This window comes from Aquarana catesbeiana, unplaced genomic scaffold, assembly GCF_042186555.1.
Source record: "Aquarana catesbeiana isolate 2022-GZ unplaced genomic scaffold, ASM4218655v1 unanchor240, whole genome shotgun sequence".
NCBI classification, from domain to species: Eukaryota; Metazoa; Chordata; class Amphibia; order Anura; family Ranidae; genus Aquarana; species Aquarana catesbeiana.
In genome coordinates this window covers 572,232-584,435 of record NW_027362669.1, presented here as the reverse complement: position 1 = coordinate 584,435, position 12,204 = coordinate 572,232, and the positions used below count along the sequence as shown (strand labels likewise).

Genomic DNA, 12,204 nt, shown 5'->3' with positions numbered 1-12,204 from the left:
TGCAGAATGCAGGACATGGGGTGCAGGGTGCAGAATGCAGGACATGGGGTGTAGGGTGCAGAATGCAGGACATGGGGTGTAGGGTGCAGAATGCAGGACATGGGGTGTAGGGTGCAGAATGCAGGACATGTGGTGTAGGGTGAAGAACGCAGGACATGGGGTGCAGGGTGCAGAATGCAGGACATGGGGTGTAGGGTGCAGAATGCAGGACATGGGGTGCAGGGTGCAGAATGCAGGACATGGGGTGTAGGGTGCAGAATGCAGGACATGGGGTGCAGGGTGAAGAATGCAGGATATGGGGTGTAGGGTGCAGAATGCAGGACATGGGGTGTAGGGTGCAGAATGCAGGACATGGGGTGTAGGGTGCAGAATGCAGGACATGGGGTGCAGGGTGCAGAATGCAGGACATGGGGTGTAGGGTGCAGAATGCAGGACATGGGGTGTAGGGTGCAGAATGCAGGACATGTGGTGTAGGGTGAAGAACGCAGGACATGGGGTGCAGGGTGCAGAATGCAGGACATGGGGTGTAGGGTGCAGAATGCAGGACATGGGGTGCAGGGTGCAGAATGCAGGACATGGGGTGTAGGGTGCAGAATGCAGGACATGGGGTGCAGGGTGAAGAATGCAGGATATGGGGTGTAGGGTGCAGAATGCAGGACATGGGGTGTAGGGTGCAGAATGCAGGACATGGGGTGTAGGGTGCAGAATGCAGGACATGGGGTGCAGGGTGCAGAATGCAGGACATGGGGTGTAGGGTGCAGAATGCAGGACATGTGGTGTAGGGTGCAGAATGCAGGACATGGGGTGCAGGGTGAAGAATGCAGGACATGGGGTGTAGGGTGAAGAATACAGGACATGGGGTGTAGGGTGCAGAATGCAGGACATGGGGTGTAGGGTGCAGAATGCAGGACATGGGGTGTAGGGTGCAGAATGCAGGACATGGGGTGTAGGGTGCAGAATGCAGGACATGGGGTGTAGGGTGCAGAATGCAGGACATGGGGCGTAGGGTGCAGAATGCAGGACATGGGGTGCAGGGTGAAGAATGCAGGATATGGGGTGTAGGGTGCAGAATGCAGGACATGGGGTGTAGGGTGCAGAATGCAGGACATGGGGTGTAGGGTGCAGAATGCAGGACATGGGGTGTAGGGTGCAGAATGCAGGACATGGGGCGTAGGGTGCAGAATGCAGGACATGGGGTGCAGGGTGAAGAATGCAGGATATGGGGTGTAGGGTGCAGAATGCAGGACATGGGGTGTAGGGTGCAGAATGCAGGACATGGGGTGCAGGGTGCAGAATGCAGGACATGGGGTGTAGGGTGCAGAATGCAGGATATGGGGTGTAGGGTGCAGAATGCAGGATATGGGGTGTAGGGTGCAGAATACAGGACATGGGGTGTAGGGTGCAGAATGCAGGACATGGGGTGTAGGGTGCAGAATGCAGGACATGGGGCGTAGGGTGCAGAATGCAGGACATGGGGTGCAGGGTGAAGAATGCAGGATATGGGGTGTAGGGTGCAGAATGCAGGACATGGGGTGTAGGGTGCAGAATGCAGGACATGGGGTGCAGGGTGAAGAATGCAGGATATGGGGTGTAGGGTGCAGAATGCAGGACATGGGGTGTAGGGTGAAGAATGCAGGACATGGGGTGTAGGGTGCAGAATGCAGGACATGTGGTGTAGGGTGCAGAATGCAGGACATGGGGTGCAGGGTGAAGAATGCAGGACATGGGGTGTAGGGTGAAGAATACAGGACATGGGGTGTAGGGTGAAGAATACAGGACATGGGGTGTAGGGTGCAGAATGCAGGACATGGGGCGTAGGGTGCAGAATGCAGGACATGGGGTGCAGGGTGAAGAATGCAGGATATGGGGTGTAGGGTGCAGAATGCAGGACATGGGGTGTAGGGTGCAGAATGCAGGATATGGGGTGTAGGGTGCAGAATGCAGGACATGGGGTGTAGGGTGAAGAACGCAGGACATGGGGTGTAGGGTGGTACCCCCCCCCCCCAGGTGATTCAGGAAGGCCACAGTGCTTGAATTGTCGGAAAGGATCTGAACCTCTTTCCCCTGGATTCTTTCTTTTAAGGCTTCCCTGACAGCCAAGAGCTCCCGGAAGTTGGAGAACGAGCCCCTCTGAACTTGGTTCCAGACACCCTGGGCCCCACAGTTCTTCCAGATGGGCCCCTCCAACCCCCCTCAACCCCAGGCACTGGCATCGGTCTTCACCCTGAGGGGTTAGAGCTGAGCCCAGAGGTGACTCTCCCCCAACCTCTGAGAATTGAGCCACCACTGTAAAGACTCCTTTAACCCCTCCTGGAATGGAGACCTTTTAGTCTAAGGTTCCCCTTTTTCCATCCCAGGAGGACAGGAGGAACTGCTGGAGAGTCCTGGCATGGAGCCCACGGCACCGTAGGAATACAAGCTGTCATTAACTTGAGGACTCTCATAACTCCTCTGAAGGAGACCTCCTCTGCCTCTAGAACAGGGGTCTCAAAGTACCGGCCCGCGGGCCATTTGCGGCCTGTGGACCGGTTAAAAATGGCCCGCAGGCAGGGCCGATCCAGGACTAGAGGTCCACCGATATTTGGCCATTAGGCTGATATATAACACTGGCAGCTGTTCCTCCTCCCTTCTCCACACTCAGCGCTTGATGCTTGTGTGAAACTGACACATAACACAGAGGAGAGAGACAGAGGGATCTGTCAGAATTGAAGCTGATGTCGGAGTGGGCGGGACCCGGCTGGGATCTGGGCGGGCCGCTACGTGTATGTGGCCCGTCCCTTTTCTTAAGCAGCCGAATCATTGGCTGGTGTTTGATTGCTGCTGGGTCCCGCCCACCCTGTCCGGGTCCCGCCCACCCCGACATCAACCTCAATTCTGACAGATCCCTCTGTCTCTCTCCTCTGCGTTATGTGTCAGTTTCACACACAGTTACACTCCGCTCAGTGTGAAACCTGCCAGTGCCAATCAGTGCCACCGCCAATCAGTGCCACCTGCCAGTGCCACCGCCAATCAGAGCCACCTGCCAGTGCCAACCAGTCTGCCCATTGCCACCTACCACCGCCAACCAGTGCCACCGCCAATCAGTGCCACCTGCCAGTGCCGCCAACCAGTGCCTGCCAGTGCCACCACCAACCAGTGCCACCACCAATCAGTGCCACCTGCCATTGCCAACCAGTGCCTGCCAGTGCCACCGCCAACCAGTGCCACTGCCAATCAGTGCCACCAGCCAGTGCCACCTGCCAACTCCAACCAGTGCCACACCAATCAGTGCCACCTGCCAGTGCCACGCCAATCAGTGCCATCTGTCAGTGCCACGCCAATCAGTGCCACCTGCCAGTTCCAAACCAGTGCCACTTGCCAATGCCTGCCAGTGTCACTTTCCAGTGCCAACCAGTGCCACTGCCAATCAGTGTCACCTGCCAGTGCCATTCAGTGCCACCTGCCAGTGCCATTCAGTGCCACCTGCCAGTGCCATCTGTTAGTGCCAATCAGTGCCACCTGCCAATCAGTGCCACCTGCCAGTGACAGCCAGTGCCACCTGCCAGTGTCACCTGCCTAAGCCAACCAGTGCCATCTGTACTGAGGACATCAAGTGTGTGGTAGAGTGACAGGAGCAAGCAGGGAGGAGTGGGTGAGGTTTTTTTTTTTAAATCGGCCTAAAATATCGGCCACAAAAATTGGCATCATATATCAGCCATCGGCCGCCCCGATTTCTAAATATTGGTATCAGCCAGTGAAAAACCCATATCGGTCAACTGCTATCCAGGACGTCTTTTTGAACTGCACCCAGGCACCACAGAGGGGGAGGCATCAAAGAGCTTTACCTCTATCTCCTCTGTCCTCTCCGCTGCTGCAGCCCAGAGAGAGAACAGAGCGGAGGAAGGATCATCGATCTGCCCACCTAGGCATTGACGATCGACCAGAGCCCCGATCTAGGGTCCTTCTGCCACCTCAGGGCGGGAGATTGTGTTCTCTGGGTCCCCTCTCACTAGGCCTGTGTGGAAGCCGGGAGGAGAGGACTTGGGAGGCAGATGATCCTGACTGCCAGGAGAGGTGAGTGAGCCATGACACTGAGGCAAAGTCCTTGGTGGGGTGACTGGGGTAGAAATGTGTGCAGTGTGGGGGGTGATTGTGTAGTGTGGGGGGTAATTGTGTAGTGTGGGGGGTATTTTATGTAGTGTGGAGGGTGATTGTGTAGTGTGGGGGGTAATTATGGAGTGTGGGAGGTATTTGTGCAGTGTAGGGGGTAATTATGGAGTGTGGGAGGTATTTGTGCAGTGTAGGGGGTAATTATGGAATGTGGGGGGTATTTGTGCAGTGTAGGGGTAATGCTGGGGGTTAATAATGCGTTTGCTGACATCAGTGCTGGGGGTTAATAATGCGTCTGCTGACACCAGTGCTGGGGGTTAATAATGCGTCTGCTGACATCAGTGCTGGGGGTTAATAATACGTTTGCTGACACCAGTGCTGGGGGTTAATAATGCGTCTGCTGACATCAGTGCTGGGGGTTAATAATACGTTTGCTGACACCAGTGCTGGGGGTTAATAATGCGTTTGCTGACACCAGTCATCCAGATAGGGGATCAGCGCTATCCCTTGGAGATGGAGGTACAAAAGCACCTCTGCAAGGATCTTTGTGAAAACTCTCAGGCTGACTGCCAGCCCAAAGGGTAGGGTGCAAAACTGCCAATGCTCCACGCCCTAACCCGAGAGAATCGCAAGCCATAGAAATTCCTGGTGCCCTGGGAAAATGGGGACGTTAAGATAGGTGCCTTTTAGGTCTATCGTGACCATAAACACTTCTTTCAGAAGATGCTTCCTGACTTCTTGTACCGTAGGAACCTGTTTAGCCTTCTTAAATTTATTATAAGGCGGTACTTTCCTGAGGGCTTTGGGACCACAAAAATATGAGAATAAAACCCTTGACCGCATTGCCTTTCCCCCCAACCCTGACGTCACTTGGTATCTTTGTCAGTGGATTTCGGGCTGGAAAAGAGGAGGCGTCTTTTTTGCTTGCCCTTATCAACTCCCCATTTCTTGCCTTCCTTCTTAATCCTGAATCGGTTCTTAACCTGGGGGCCATGAAGAATATCTTCCCCTATCTTTCTTAGGCTTTACCGGAAACTTCTCTGTAGACCTAGAATGGGCCTGGTCCAACCCAGAACCAAAGAGTAGGGAACCCTCAAAAGGTAGACCACACAAATGTGTCGTAGATGTGTTGTCCCCATCCCTGGTCTTAACCCACAAGGCACTCCTTGCGGAATTCAGAGCCGCAGACTTCGTGGTCGCGCTTACTGTTTTTCGAGCACTGCGTCTGCCAAGTAGGCCACGGCTCTACAATCACCTCCAAGGAGTCCAAGACCTGTTTGGACTTGGAAGTTCGCGACACATGGTCCATCAACTTTGTGACCCATATGTCTGCGTTCCTGGCCATACAGGCCCATGCCAAGGCTGGACTCATGGCCGCAGCATTGGCCTCCCAGGCCCTACGCAGAAGGGTTTCGGACCGTCGGTCCATTTGGTCCCTGATATTGTCTGCATCCTCGAAGGAGAGGTCAGATTATTTGGACACCTGTGCTAGGGAAGCATCTAGTCTGGGTGTCTTAAAAATCTTTCCTCCTCTTCCTCCTTAAAGGGGCACCTGCATTTCCAGATCTTAAATTTTAAGAGCTTCCTCTCAGGCTCCTTCCATTCTGTCAGAATGATGTCTTTGAGGGCCTGGTGGATTGGGGTTAAACCAGGCCTCTATACATCCTGTCCTGGGCAGAAAACTCTGAGCTCTTGGATGTCTTCTGACACGGGGTGCAGGGGAAAGGTACAGTGTGCAGAATGCAGGACATCGGGTACAGGGTACCAGAGATTGGTGAAGGACATGTGGTGCAGAATGCAGGACATGGGGTGCAATCCCCCCTCCCCCTGTATCCTCCTGCATGTCCTGTACATCTCCCCCAGCAGTGTGTGAGAGCAGAGTGGATGGAGAGGACATCTTGTGTACATAAAGCAGCATGTCCCTCCCTGGCTGGTTTCTTAGCTGGCTGCTTTGCAGGCTTGTCCTGGTTACTCCTGTAAGGACTCTGTAGTCCTGTTTCTCAGCACCTTGTGGGGATCTTTGTGGCAGTGCCGAGGTGGCGCCATGTTGGAGATTCGGTCCCGCTCCTTCCTCTCTGTTCTGCCGGAGGGCTCTGCAGGGACACAGGCAGCTGTGGGTGGAAGCAGGAGCCGATGGTGACAGTAATGCGGCCGCGGAAAGGAGAAAGATGGGCAGCGGGAGCTCAGTGAGATGAGTCCTCTCATGCCGCTGTCCTGTCCAGTCCACCCCTCACTTCACAGGTCGGGTGCCATCATCTCCTCCTCCCCCCTCACCCTCCCGCCTGGCCCCGCTCCGAGCCACATTCCTGTCTGAATAATGTGTCCGGGTTTCAGATAGAAACATTATTCAGACCAACAGTGAGAATGACAAGAGCCCAGGGGCCAGGACACCATTTCTAGTCACCATGGTGACCTGGGATTTGTTGAGCCCTGACTTATGGTTACATAGTAGGTGAGGTTTAAAAAAGACACAACCTATGTGTGTGATCATATGTCAGTATTACATTGTATATGCGCTAGTTCAGGAGATTATCTAATAGTTTCTTGAAGCTATCGATGCTCCCCACTGAGTCCACCACCTGTGGAAGAGAACTCCACATCCTTGCCGCTCTTACAGTAAAGAACCCTCTACGTAGTTTAAGGTTAAACCTCTTTTCTTCTATTTTTTAGGAGTGGCCACGAGTCTTGTTAAACTCCCTTCTGGGGAAATGTTTTCTCCCTATTGTGGGGTCACCAGTCTGGTATTTATATATTGTGGGGTCACCAGTCCGGTATTTATATATTGTGGGGTCACCAGTCCGGTAATTGTATATTGTGGGGTCACCAGTCCGGTAATTGTATATTGTGGGGTCACCAGTCCGGTATTTATATATTGTGGGGTCACCAGTACAGTATTTGTAAATTGAAGTGGGAGGAGTCAATAACCCAATGATGGAGGTCTTCAGGATCAGTCCAGTCTTCATCTTGGTTGTTCTCCCCCCATCCTCACTCTCTGACCTCTGGTGGGGCTCAGCCCCGCTGTTATTCATGACTAAATCATGGACTAAATAAGGAAGTGCAGGACTTCTTGTGTTGGGAAGATGGCAATGAGGGATAGAGGGGGAGGGGACACTCGTCCTATAATCCCCTCATCACTGTCACTCCTATAAAAGACAGTTCTTGTTGTTTCCTCACTCTCTGACTAAGGTCCATGAATAAAGAAATTAACTGGTAGGAGATCAGAGATGTAGGACTGAAACAACCAATCGTCATAATTGATTATGAAAATAGTTGTCAACTATTGCCATTAACAATTAGTTGGTCAGTCGATTATCTGGCCTGCATACAGAATGCATTATTTCTTTACCTATCAGAAAATACAGCTCAGTACAACATCCATACATGTCAATAATTGCCTGAGAACTTGAATGTGTGAGGAGCAATGCCTCATGGGACACGAGAAGGAAGCAAGTGATTCTAAAGGCAGAAGTTTTTTGTATCTTCCTATAGGGGAACTCTATACTATACTTTGTGGCTTCCTATAGGGGAACTCTATACTATACTTTGTACCTTCCTATAGGGGAACTCTATACTATACTTTATACCTTCCTATAGGGGAACTCTATACTATACTTTGTACCTTCCTATAGGGGAACTCTATACTATACTTTGTATCTTCCTATAGGAGAACTCTATACTATACTTTGTACCTTCCTATAGGGAACTCTATACTATACTTTGTGGCCTCCTATAAGGGAACTCTATACTATACTTTGTACCTTCCTATAGGGGAACTCTATACTATACCTTGTGGCCTCCTATAAGGGAACTCTTTACTATACTTTGTACCTTCCTATAGGGGAACTCTATACTATACTTTGTACCTTCCTATAGGGAACTCTATACTATACTTTGTGGCCTCCTATAAGGGAACTCTATACTATACTTTGTACCTTCCTATAGGGGAACTCTATACTATACTTTGTATCTTCCTATAGGGGAACTCTATACTATACCTTGTGGCCTCCTATAAGGGAACTCTTTACTATACTTTGTACCTTCCTATAGGGGAACTCTATACTATACTTTGTGGCCTCCTATAAGGGAACTCTATACTATACTTTGTACCTTCCTATAGGGGACTCTATACTATACTTTTTACCTTCCTATAGGGGAACGCTTTACTATACTTTGTGGCTTCCGATAGGAGAACTCTTCATACTATACTTTATATTTTGCTATAGGAGTTACATAGTTACATAGTAGGTGAGGTTGAAAAAAGACACAAGTCCATCAAGTCCAACCTATGTGTGTGATTATATGTCATATTACATTATATATCTCTGTATGTTGTGTGATTATATGTCATATTACATTATATATCTCTGTATGTTGTGTGATTATATGTCATATTACATTATATATCTCTGTATGTTGTGTGATTATATGTCATATTACATTATATATCTCTGTATGTTGTGTGATTATATGTCATATTACATTATATATCTCTGTATGTTGTGTGATTATATGTCATATTACATTATATATCTCTGTATGTTGTGTGATTATATGTCATATTACATTATATATCTCTGTATGTTGTGTGATTATATGTCATATTACATTATATATCCCTGTATGTTGTGTGATTATATGTCATATTACATTATATATCCTGTATGTTGTGTGATTATATGTCATATTACATTATATATCTCTGTATGTTGTGTGATTATATGTCATATTACATTATATATCTCTGTATGTTGTGTGATTATATGTCATATTACATTATATATCTCTGTATGTTGTGTGATTATATGTCATATTACATTATATATCCTGTATGTTGTGTGATTATATGTCATATTACATTATATATCTCTGTATGTTGTGTGATTATATGTCATATTACATTGTATATCCTGTATGTTGTGTGATTATATGTCATATTACATTATATATCCTGTATGTTGTGTGATTATATGTCATATTACATTATATATCTCTGTATGTTGTGTGATTATATGTCATATTACATTATATATCTCTGTATGTTGTGTGATTATATGTCATATTACATTATATATCTCTGTATGTTGTGTGATTATATGTCATATTACATTATATATCCCTGTATGTTGTGTGATTATATGTCATATTACATTATATATCCCTGTATGTTGTGTGATTATATGTCATATTACATTATATATCTCTGTATGTTGTGTGATTATATGTCATATTACATTATATATCTCTGTATGTTGTGTGATTATATGTCATATTACATTATATATCTCTGTATGTTGTGTGATTATATGTCATATTACATTATATATCTCTGTATGTTGTGTGATTATATGTCATATTACATTATATATCTCTGTATGTTGTGTGATTATATGTCATATTACATTATATATCTCTGTATGTTGTGTGATTATATGTCATATTACATTATATATCTCTGTATGTTGTGTGATTATATGTCATATTACATTATATATCTCTGTATGTTGTGTGATTATATGTCATATTACATTATATATCCCTGTATGTTGTGTGATTATATGTCATATTACATTATATATCCCTGTATGTTGTGTGATTATATGTCATATTACATTATATATCTCTGTATGTTGTGTGATTATATGTCATATTACATTATATATCTCTGTATATTGTGTGATTATATGTCATATTACATTATATATCTCTGTATGTTGTGTGATTATATGTCATATTACATTATATATCTCTGTATGTTGTGTGATTATATGTCATATTACATTATATATCTCTGTATGTTGTGTGATTATATGTCATATTACATTATATATCCCTGTATGTTGTGTGATTATATGTCATATTACATTATATATCTCTGTATGTTGTGTGATTATATGTCATATTACATTATATATCCCTGTATGTTGTGTGATTATATGTCATATTACATTATATATCCCTGTATGTTGTGTGATTATATGTCATATTACATTATATATCTCTGTATGTTGTGTGATTATATGTCATATTACATTATATATCTCTGTATGTTGTGTGATTATATGTCATATTACATTATATATCTCTGTATGTTGTGTGATTATATGTCATATTACATTATATATCCCTGTATGTTGTGTGATTATATGTCATATTACATTATATATCCCTGTATGTTGTGTGATTATATGTCATATTACATTATATATCTCTGTATGTTGTGTGATTATATGTCATATTACATTATATATCTCTGTATGTTGTGTGATTATATGTCATATTACATTACATATCTCTGTATGTTATGTGATTATATGTCATATTACATTATATATCTCTGTATGTTGTGTGATTATATGTCATATTACATTATATATCCTGTATGTTGTGTGATTATATGTCATATTACATTATATATCCTGTATGTTGTGTGATTATATGTCAGTATTACATTGTATATCCCTGTATGTTGCGGTCATTCAGGTGATTATCTAATAGTTTCTTGAAGCTATCAATGCTCCCCGCTGACACCACCGCCTGTGGAAGGGAATTCCACATCCTTGCCGCTCTTACAGTAAAGAACCCTCTACGTAGTTTAAGGTTAAACCTCTTTTCTTCTAATTTTAATGAGTGGCCACGAGTCTTATTAAACTCTCTTTTGCGAAAAAGTTTTATCCCTATTGTGGGGTCACCAGTACAGTATTTATATATTGTGGGGTCACCAGTCCGGTATTTATATATTGTGGGGTCACCAGTCCGGTATTTGTATATTGTGGGGTCACCAGTCCGGTATTTATATATTGTGGGGTCACCAGTCCGGTATTTCTATATTGTGGGGTCACCAGTCCGGTATTTCTATATTGTGGGGTCACCAGTCCGGTATTTATATATTGTGGGGTCACCAGTCCGGTATTTATATATTGTGGGGTCACCAGTCCGGTATTTATATATTGTGGGGTCACCAGTCCGGTATTTATATATTGTGGGGTCACCAGTCCGGTATTTGTATATTGTGGGGTCACCAGTCCGGTATTTATATATTGTGGGGTCACCAGTCCGGTATTTATATATTGTGGGGTCACCAGTCCGGTATTTGTATATTGTGGGGTCACCAGTCCGGTATTTATATATTGTGGGGTCACCAGTCCGGTATTTATATATTGTGGGGTCACCAGTCCGGTATTTATATATTGTGGGGTCACCAGTCCGGTATTTATATATTGTGGGGTCACCAGTCCGGTATTTGTATATTGTGGGGTCACCAGTACAGTATTTATATATTGTGGGGTCACCAGTCCGGTATTTATATATTGTGGGGTCACCATTCCGATATTTATATATTGTGGGGTCACCAGTCCGGTATTTGTATATTGTGGGGTCACCAGTCCGGTATTTATATATTGTGGGGTCACCAGTCCGGTATTTATATATTGTGGGGTCACCAGTCCGGTATTTATATATTGTGGGGTCACCAGTCCGGTATTTGTATATTGTGGGGTCACCAGTTCGGTATTTATACAATGAAATCATATCCCCTCTCAAGCGTCTCTTCTCCAGAGAGAATAAGTTCAGTGCTCACAACCTTTCCTCATAACTAAGATCCTCCAGACCCTTTATTAGCTTTGTTGCCCTTCTTTGTAGTCGCTCCATTTCCAGTACATCCTTCCTGAGGACTGGTGCCCAGAACTGGACAGCATACTCCAGGTGCGGCCGGACCAGAGTCTTGTAGAGCGGGAGAATTATCGTTTTATCTCTGGCGTTGATCCCTTTTTAATGCCAATATTCTGTTTGCTTTGTTAGCAGCAGCTTGGCATTGCATGTCATTGCTGAGCCTATCATCTACTAGGACCCCCAGGTCCTTTTCCATCCTAGATCCCCCCAGAGGTTCTCCCCCCAGTCTATAGATTGACTTCAGATTTTTACCACCCAAATGCATTATTTTACATTTTTCTACATTGAACCTCATTTGCCATGTAGTCGCCCCTCCCCCATTCATTTGTTCAAGTCTTTTTGCAAGATTTCCACATACTGCGGAGAAGTTATTGCCCTGCTTAGCTTAGTATCGTCTGCAAATACAGAGATTGAACTGTTTATCCCATCCTCCAGGTCGTTTATGAA

At 45.7% G+C, this 12,204-nt stretch overlaps 1 protein-coding gene across 3 annotated transcripts in view; it reads right to left on the bottom strand.

The window, feature by feature from the left end:
* The window catches only part of LOC141122091 (uncharacterized), a 531,020-nt gene that overhangs the window by 40,467 nt on the left and 478,349 nt on the right, over nucleotides 1-12,204 (bottom strand). The window lies entirely within an intron of this gene.